Source organism: Clarias gariepinus, chromosome 16, assembly GCF_024256425.1.
Source record: "Clarias gariepinus isolate MV-2021 ecotype Netherlands chromosome 16, CGAR_prim_01v2, whole genome shotgun sequence".
In the NCBI taxonomy this organism is placed as follows: Eukaryota; Metazoa; Chordata; class Actinopteri; order Siluriformes; family Clariidae; genus Clarias; species Clarias gariepinus.
The window spans coordinates 12,000,367-12,010,616 of NC_071115.1; positions in this window are offsets into that span (position 1 = coordinate 12,000,367).

Below are 10,250 nucleotides of genomic sequence, written 5' to 3' on the forward strand. Positions count from 1 at the left end.
AGGTGTGCCGTCGAAGTTGAGGTCCTGTGATTTGATGTCAATAACTCTTTCAAAAATAGGAATGCTATCCAGGACAACTCTGTCATTTGAGACAAATTTGTGCAGTTTAAGACCACCTGAGGCACACAATTGTCGAGCCTCCCTTGCTAACTGAACAGCTTCCTCTTTGCTGGCTACACTAGTGACACCATCATCTACATAAAAATCTGTTGTGATTAATTAAATCACGACCTTGAAGCAAGTGATTGTTAAGACTGGTTCCCTGGTACTTAGCTGAGCAGTCGAAGACGAAGCAGAGCTTGTCCAGCTTCTTAGAATGGTACACCCCATGATGGGGTATGTACCACCTTTCTCCCTCCTTTCCTTCATCATGCACTTCTTCTGCATCACCTCTCTTAATGACCTCTTCCATAAATGCCACATAGTGTTCCTTGTACCTTTCATTTTTCAGCAATTTCCTTTTAAGATGATTGAGCCTTACAATGGCAAGCTGCTTATTGTTAAGCAAGTGAGGTCTCGCTTTGAAGGGAAGAGGCATCTCGTAATGCCCGTGGTTGTTCTTCCTTATTCACTGCTGCAGTTTAGTCAAGAAAAGGATGTCATCTTGTGACACAGTTTTATTATCTTCACCAGCATCTTTGAAGTCAGATTCCAATACTTTGATAACATCTGCTGGAGTCACTGGGGGGAGTTCTTTAATGCTAACTCTATAACAAATGGTGTTAAAGCTTTGAGATTCATGGTGTGAAGACTGGCGACCAACAATGCTCCATCCAAGATCTGTATGGACTGCATAAGGTTCGTCGTCTCCTCCCAAAATTACCTGTTTTGGTGCCAAAGCCCTTTGAGGTGAGGAGACCAACCTCACATTCTTGCAGAGGTGGAATTTTGTCCACTATTGTAGAGGGATGCGTCCAGTTTCATGCTGTTTCACAGGTAGGGATGTGAGTACGGTTCACAGGAATGGAGTCCTTAGTGTAGGCAGGAGGCAGATTGAGAACAACGGGAGAGCTGTAGCCTCTTACTTTGAGCCCTGTTACCCTTCACTTGAAATGACAACATCCTTTCCAGTCATGGTTGTCAACTTCAGTTTCACAGGACAAGAGTCAGCTTGTAACTTGTTGCTCAGCTCTCGGTTGACAAATACAGTGGTATTTGGGTATCAAGCAGAGCATAAACAAGTGTTTCGGAGCTTGGATTCCTATCGGCTGATACCGACACTGGTACGATCATTGATGTATTGGTGGACTGCTCTTTATTTGTAATTTTGAGAGATGTAGAAGTAGCGGTCTTACCTTGTAAGTAGGTGGTGTTACCTTGGTTTAAGACTGGTGTAGAGTTGACTTTTCTTGTGTAATTTTCATCATGCAGACATGTTGGGTGTCTACTCTTACACGTGTCACAGGATCGACTGTCCTTAAGGATCCGTTTTTCTGAAGTGGGGTCAGAGGCATGAAGAGCGCTAAAAGATGTGACCGGATTACATGCAATCTCTGCTCCCATAGACATGAAGGCCACAAAACCTTTAAACTTAGGAAAGTCACGAGTCTCAATCAGTGTCTGCGTGACCTGGTGGTTCCACCTCGCCGCTGCCCAATCTGGTAATTTGTGTACAAGTTTTTGGTTTTCATCACAGTCATTCAGTATATCAAGCCCTTTAACATGTGGCAAAGCTTGATGACATGCATTTAAGAAGTCAGAGAATTCTCTGAAACCTTCTGAATCCTTAGGTTGAATCTTGGGCCATTTGGACAGTTTTTCTCTGAATGCCTTCTGTATGACGAATGGATGCCCATATCTTTGGTTCAGCTTGCCCCATGCATTTTTATAAGCCTCATCATCATTCCTGTAGAAGATGCCATCAAGAGACTTATAATCTGGCCTGCCTAACATACCTTTTTAAATAGTGCAGCTTGTTAGCAGAAGAAATGGCCTTTCCATCAATAAGTTATACAAAAGCAGCCTTCCACTCAATGAACTGGATAGGGTCACCACTGAAAACATGCTGTTCTGTTGTAGAACAGCATGAACAGCTGTTCAGAGATATGCTACCTTGTACAGCTTGAGCAAGATGAGATATATCAGATATTAATGATGAGGATGCTGCTGTGTTGTCAGTAGGATGTTGAATGGGACTCGGAACCACATGCTGCTGTTGTATACCTCTTACATCCTTCTGTTCCCCTGTATTCGAGTCTAAAGAATGAATGCTGGCTTCCTGAGCTATTTCTTAATCATAGGCCTGCAGTCTGACTCTAGCTGCCTTTAGATCCTTCTGTGCCTTTAGCTTTTCCAATTCACATTTCCTAGCTTCTATCTCTTGTATCATTGAGGATTCTGCTTCTTTGGCCTTCTAATTCAGCTGCTGCATCTGCTCGCTTAGCTGAAATGGATCTGTAGATCTTGATGATATGGGGCGCGATATTGTGGATCCATACACAGAGCGAGCGTAATTATGATGGAGTAGCTTACGAAGGCTGTGTTTGACATTTTCTCGTTCAAAGTCCTCAAGAGACTCAAGGTCAAAAATGATCTTTAAAATATCCTTAGTTACAGCTTCACAAGTATCAACTCTGCATCTAGTGTCACTGGATGGAGCAATGTAATCTCTGATTTCCAAGTATATGTGCATAACATCATCCCTTTCCTTCTCCAGTGTATTAATAAGCGTTACCAGTTGACTCTCACCAACATCTGATTTTAGCTCCTCTCTTCTTAGCTCGCTGCGAGCTAGGTCCTTCCATTGTTCGTACAGCTGAATCAATCTTCTTTCCCTTTTACAGGCCTCATCCTTCTTATAGGCACGGATCTTTTCCGTAGGCCTCCGTTGCCGACCAGAAACACGAAGCTCCTCCTCTTCCATCACATTGTGAGGGGCCTCCAACTGCTGGTCAGGATCTTTATGTTCAAAGGTGTCCATTTTCTTTACAGTAGTACCACAGACTTAAATTATGACAGCAAGACCTTTGATGGTCATTAAACAACTTTTAGATGTGTGACAAGACTAATGATGTGAAGCTGTTCACTTTTCTATGTAAAGCGCTTACTCTCTAGACAAAGGTGAAGCTCTTACTGTAGCATTCCTGGCTGAACATAAGCACTTTACTCTCTTGACTGATGTTTAAAAAGATATTTTAATATCCAAAATACCGTAAGAGCTGAATAAAAACAAACAAACAAACAAACAAACAAACAATAGACATTGATTGTAAATGGTATGAATCATCACCAATGTTAACCATAAACATGTACAATAATGTATGCGTTTTTACCATAAATTAATTGACAATGTCATCCCTTTTAATATACATTAAATTATACAATATATATGCCTTACAGTATTTTAATTAGACTTATTTTAACACTGATAATGTATTTTTAAATGTATATAAAGCATTTGCAACAACAACAAAATATATATTCATATATTTTAAACATTGACAACCTTTCCTTTAGAGTGCAATTAAAAAAAAAGTCATTTATGGCAACACTGCCCTCTATTGCTGGAGGTAAAGATGACGTCCCACTTCTGTGCTTGGGGGGGTTTAATGGTCATTTAATTCAAATAAAATTTAAATTCAAATTCTATTTGTCACATACACAGTCATACACAGTACGATATGCAGTGAAATGCTTAGACAACTGCTCGTGACCGAAAAATAAAAGAATAGGAATAGGAATAGGAAATAAATATGAAAATTTAAATAAAGGGTAAATTTAACTAGGAAAGAATAAAATAAAATATAAAAATAAAAAGGTAAAAATAAAATAACTGTACAACAAAAATACACAATATAAAAAATATATGAAGAATATATGAAGAAATATATGAAGAATGAAGAATATATGAAGAAATGTAGAACAATAAGAGCAGCTGTATAGGTACATATTTATGTATTTTTATGTGGAATGGAGTTAGAATAAATGGTAATAAAGGAATGGTAATGTCCATGGTTGTGCAATCCACATATTTAAAGTGACTTATGCAGTGCAAATATGCTTAAAGTGATTTATTTAAAGTGAAGGCGAGAACATTTAAATCTTGTTTCTGATTGGCTGATCATCAGCTGGAGGCAGAGATATTCTAATTCTTCTTTGTCCTTCGGCTATTCCCTTTCAGGAGTCGCCACAGTCTTATTGAGTTCTGACTCTAGTCCTAGGTAATTATAAGCATGCCGCTCTCTCTGCTAAAAAAACATGTGAGCAGTCTCAGCGCTTCATTAACTCTCTCCAAACCAAAATCGAGTTTTTGGAAAAACAAGCAGGGAAGCTATCTCTGTCTAAATCAAAGCCATTGTTTTCATCTCTTTCTAATCTTGGCTATGATATACAAGTAAGAGAGCAGTTAGAGGTTAAGGAATCAGGCCCTGACTTAGATCCAGCATTCATCGGCATGGCTCCGATGGCTGTGAAAGAGTCTCGCTCTAAAAAAGATGAAGACCCCAAATTAACAATCGCATACAAGCCACTGAGTCGATCGTATGGCAAAAGACTTTAAACATCCGAGAGAGATGGGCATGGGCCCTTTCTTAACGCAGACGCAGCTTAAAATTCAGTTGTATAATTTCCACCCTCTGGATGTGATTGCCATATGTTCCCAGATTATTTTGCCCTCAGAAGTACATAATTTAAGAGCTTAATATCAGACTTGTGAGGAAAAGCAGAAGCTTACTTCAGCAAAAGCTGTGCAGAAGTGTTCTGATGACCTTCTTATGATTATTCGTGATTTTGGGGACTGTAATGAATTTTTTTTTCAATTAACATCAGCTATTATAGCTGAACTGCCTCAAACCCTACACACTGTATAAATGCAGATCATTTACTGCTTTCTGTTTCACCCAAATAAGGATGGGTTCCCTGGTGAGTCTGGTTCCTCTCAAGGTTTCTTTCTATTACCATCTCAGGGAGTTTTTTCTTGCCACTGTCGCCCTCGGCATGCTCACCAGGGACAAACTGACTATTTTGATTCATACAAATTCACATTTCATACAAACTTAAATAATTCTTTTGACTGTGTAAAGCTGCTTTGCGGCAATGAAAATTGCTAAAAGCGCTATACAAATAAAATTGAATTGAATTAAATTAATGAATGCTGGCGTAAAGTTGTGGATTGTCAGCAGGCAAAAAAATGAGTCTGTCCTTGAATACACTCAGCGCTATGCCCAGGTGTTTATGCTGTATGGTGGGAATGGTATGAAAAAGCAGAAATGTGCTTCTGGACGTTCTCAGCCTGACTTGAGGGGCGGAGCTTTTTCGCCTGACGTGGCAGGGCAGATCATTCAGATTCTGCAACGTGCTTCCCAGGCAACGTCAACTGATTTGCCTCCTCCCCCTCTGCCTTCTTTTTAGATATGAAAACTGTGAAAACCTATTTGCAGCCAATTACCTATGAGCAGGATAACAGACTCTATGTTGTGATCACTGTTAATTGTGTGGAATGTAGCTTTTTAAATGACACAGGTTCTATAATTCCCTTAAGGATGGCTAAAAAGCTGGGTCTTCATTTAACCAAATCAAACACTCTTATTGCTGGTGTGACTGGGAAAAGTTGTCATACTTACAGAGCCTGTTTGCTTATGTTTTGGCCCTAGGTCACTTAATGTCTCTCTAATGGTAGCAGGAATTAATACTTCCCCTATTTTCGGCAATGATGTTATCTCACGTTTACACATGCAATTGGATTTTAAAGCAGCTGAACCTAAACTCTCTGTTTTTACATCTCAAGTGATGGATCCCATGATTGCTAATCACCATATTTGGGCTAAAGATAAGAACGATTGTGGCCTATTGGACATTGAACCAGTGCGACTCACTGGAAAACCCCCACCTATGACCACAGGAAGCTATTGAGGGGATTTGGCCTGTAATCACTGATTTGATGAGCCGAGGCATTTTGATTAAGGCATATAGCTCCTCTTTCTCTCTGTTGTGGCCTGTCAGGAAAGGCAGGCCCCAGAGAGATGCGACAGGAAATGCATCAAAAACTCTTATCGTGTCACCAATACATGTATGGTTCGCATCCCACCTCGAGTAGCTGACCCTAGTACTGTTTTTGATGGAATCCCTATTTCACATACGGTGTTTCAGTCATTGATATGGCTAATGGGTTTTGGTCTGTTCCGTTACATCCAGACAGCCAGCCATGGTTCGCTTTCTCATCAAGCATTAAGGCGTCACCTGTCAGAGCCAGAGTGTCCAGTTAAGGAGTCTAGCCTGGTCCAATTCATTGATGACATTGCTCAATGCTCTCACAGCTTCTAACATCAAACAGAAAAGAACAAAGATCACCAACCCCTCATCGTTAATGATGGCTGCAATGTCTGATTTCTTAGATAAGGGCGCATGGGGTGATCATGACTGTGTGATGCTTTCACACTCACCTTTAAAGGTCTCTGAAATTCCTCTGGAAAACCCAGACATGGTCTTGTTCACTGAGGGTTCAGACTAGGTGCTAAATGGATGCAGACGGGCTGGATGGGCTGTGTGCTCATTACATGCTGTTATAGCTCAGGGTCGTCTTCCTGATCATCTCTCTGCACAAGTTTGTTGCCCTAACTAATGCATGTGTTTTGGCTACAGGACATTCAACCACAATCTACAGTACACTGAGAGCCGTTATTTCCACGGCACAATATATGACTATGTGCATTATAGTACAGTTGGTTTTACATTTTCTAAATACTAAATTTCTATAGCATTAAGAAAATGTAAATTTTCTAAATGCTATAGAAAAACTATACGATCTGTTGACAACAACGTGCTGGCACACCCCATCAGGTCTGTTGATACAGGTACTGTTTTTAGTGCCATTCTCTTTTTTGGCCTATGGAACTTGCGATCACTGACAACTAAAGGGCCTGTGCTCCACGATTTACTATGTGAACATAAGTTTGATTTCCTGTGTTTAACTGAGACTTGGCAGCCTAAGGATAACTTTACACAGCTTAATCAGTCCACCCCAACAGGATATACTTATGTTTGCAAACCTCCCACAACTGGTCGCGGTGGAGGTCTAGCAGTGATATATCGCGAGAAATGGAAAGTGTCGCATGTTTCCGCACCTGAGTTCATTTCTATTGAGTCCATGGTTATACAAATTAATGGTCCAGTTCCGACCATTCTTGTTAATGTATATCGTTCTACTAAGGTTAATAGTAACTTTTTAAATGATTTTTCAATGTTTTTAACCTATATTAGTTCTCTGTCTCCTAATGTGATTCTGGTTGGCGATTTTAACATACATGTTGACAATGAATCTAGTGCATGCACTAAGGATTTTTTAGTGCATTAGACCTTGTTTGTTACATTTAGTCATTTGGCAGACGCTCTTATCCAGAGTGACTTACATTTTTATCTCATTACACATCTGAGCGGTTGAGGGTTAAGGGCCTTGCTCAAGGGCCCAACAGTGGCAACTTGGTGGTTGTGGGGTTTGAACCTGGGATCTTCTGAACTGTAGTCCAATGCCTTAACCACTGAGCTACCCCTGACCCCTGTTGTTCTGGTATTACTCCTGTTGGTCTCACCACGTCCGACCTAACACTTTCCGACCATTTTCTGGTTTTCTTTTAGGCTTGCTTAATTCTAGCAAAGCCCAATAACCGACTACCATAATTTTTCGGAATATTAAGAACATTGACATAATGGCATTTACATCTGACCTTACTAATCTTCTTATGAGAGACTATTTAGCAACTCCGGATGGTTTGGTTTCTCATTATGATGAAGCGCTGCAGTCATCATTTGATATGCATACGCCTATAAAATCCAGATATGTTTCCTTGGTTATATCTGCTCCCAGGTTTACATCTGATTTGCATAGGCTAAAAGCTCGAGATCGCCCTCTAAAACGTCTGTGTATTAAAACCGGACTTGTCCTTTTACAAACAGATCTATTCTGACCATATGAAACAATACAAAACCGCTATTAATACAGCTAAATCCGACTACTATTCAAATCTGATCACATCTAATGAAGTTAGATCTTCAAGTTCCTTTTTCCTCCACCCTTCCACATGTATTCAACTCTCCTCTCTCTACTTACAAAACAACAAACATTCAAGAAACTTCAGTGGCCTGAACTACAAAACCAAACTTTAAACAATTTAAAGTTTCAGTTGCACAATAATTTAATTATGTAAAAACATTCTTATAATTATATTTGTATAAATATTTTATAACTATATACATCGTGCTGACAGTCCAAAACAAATCACATGGTATCACCATCAGAGGTTAAGAAGCATACAGTTTTTTATGATCTACATGACTGCACACTGCTTTTGCTCTGCCATGCGCTGCACACGCACCGCTTCTGCTTTGCTAGTGCCTGCAGTGTGAGAGAGGCATAACTTATTTACCTATTTTAAAACTGTTTTTCTAAACAAATGAAAATGTAAAAAAAAAAACTGGGGAAAATAGCTTCCAGATAAATACAAGTAAAAGGTACTGAACCTTATATGGTACTAAATTTTTTTTATTTTAAGTCAAATTATAGCAAAAGCAGTAGTAGTAAAAATGCACAGGCATAATTTACGAATCGCAAGATGCAGCCGATGTCCAAAGCACTGCAACCTGGTCCACTTGTTGAGGGCAGCAGCCTTTATCATGTTCGTGGCATTGTCTGTTGTTATACATACGAGTCATCTCTCATCCAGGCCCCAAGCAGCCAATGCTTCTCTCATCCCCATCGCAATGTTCTCGCCTGTATGGTCCCCTGGGAAAAATGCTGTTTGCAAACAGCAACTTCTCAGCTGAAAATCCTCATCAATAAAGTGTACAGTCAGACTTATGTAGGGCTCTGTTGTTCGGCTGGACCACAAGTCCGTTGTTGCTGCATAATATTTCACTTGTGATAAAAGCTCAGTTTCCACTTGTGCCTTGCATTTGTTGTACAGCTCTGGGATAGCAATTTGAGAAAAATAGGTGCGTGATGGCATAACATAATGCTTGTCAAGCGAGCGGATCATGTTTGTAAAACCCTGCTTGGTGACCATGTTTATTGGCTTTTGCAAGGTGAAATGTAATAGCATCAGTGACATCTTTATGTCGCTTAGAGCGCTTCTCATAAGGCATCACACTGGCAAACGCATCCGAAATAGTTTTTTGCTTTGGACGGCAATCTGATCTGGCTTTTCATTCATTATACAGTACTTTGTGGTGCCGACTTAAATGGTCAAAATATTTGTAGTGTTTTCGCGAGTTGTGGCAACAACAGCCAGGCACTCCCGACAAAGCACATGTTTTTGGTCAGCATCATCCTTTTTGTATCCAAAATACTTCCATATGACTGACGTCGCGTATCTTTTTGCGAGCAAATCTTCCATTTTGGCACTAAGGAAAGATGTCCTGTCCTTGGCATTCCCACTGTGTTCACCAGAGTGTCTCAGTACCAAGACTGGACTGAGAGCAAAATTGACAGCAGTCAACCTGGATTTGTTAAGTTCTCAAGTGGCAATCATTGTTTCTCCAACCTCTTCTGTCTGCTCCTTTCTTTTCCCATCATCCCCTTCCTCCTCTTACTATCCACATTCTAATCATGTTACCTAAGATACAAGCAACTTCACAATCAGTATTTTTTTCCCTGATTTATTTTATTTCTTTCTACATTGTATAATTTTGTGGCTGGTAACTTTAAACGAATTTCTTCTCTGCAGCAGAGGTAAGTTTTAATGTGGCTTTCCTGTGATGGTCTTCATGAGAGCCAGTTTCATCATAGTGCAAATACACTTGACAATACTGCTCTTGCAAGAACTGTCCCAGAACAGCTTAAAATGACAGTTGATTGTTGTTACTGTATGTGTTTCATAGTTTTAAAATGTCCAGTATTGTTCTAGAATGTAAAAAATAAATCACTAAACAAAAACATAGATTTAAAAAGATGTTTCCAAACTTTTCAGTGGTACTGTAGTTAGATTGTATTTGTAACTTTGATACATAGTATTAGATAGATAGTTTAAAATACTGTTACTTCTACAAAAAATGCATTTTTAAAGGAAAGTTTAACTGCATATGAAACAAAATCTAGGATTGTCTTTAAAAAGCCTGATGTACAGTATACAACATAATCTCAAACTTTTTTAGTAATTTAAATGAACCAAACAACCAAGCATAGTGTCTCTAGTTTGTGGCTGAATTTCTCTGCTCTCGTTGTGCATCGTTTTGCTGAGCAAAAAAATAAATAAAATAAATAATAATAATAATAATAATAATAATAATAATAAAAAAAAAAAAATTGTACACTAACACAA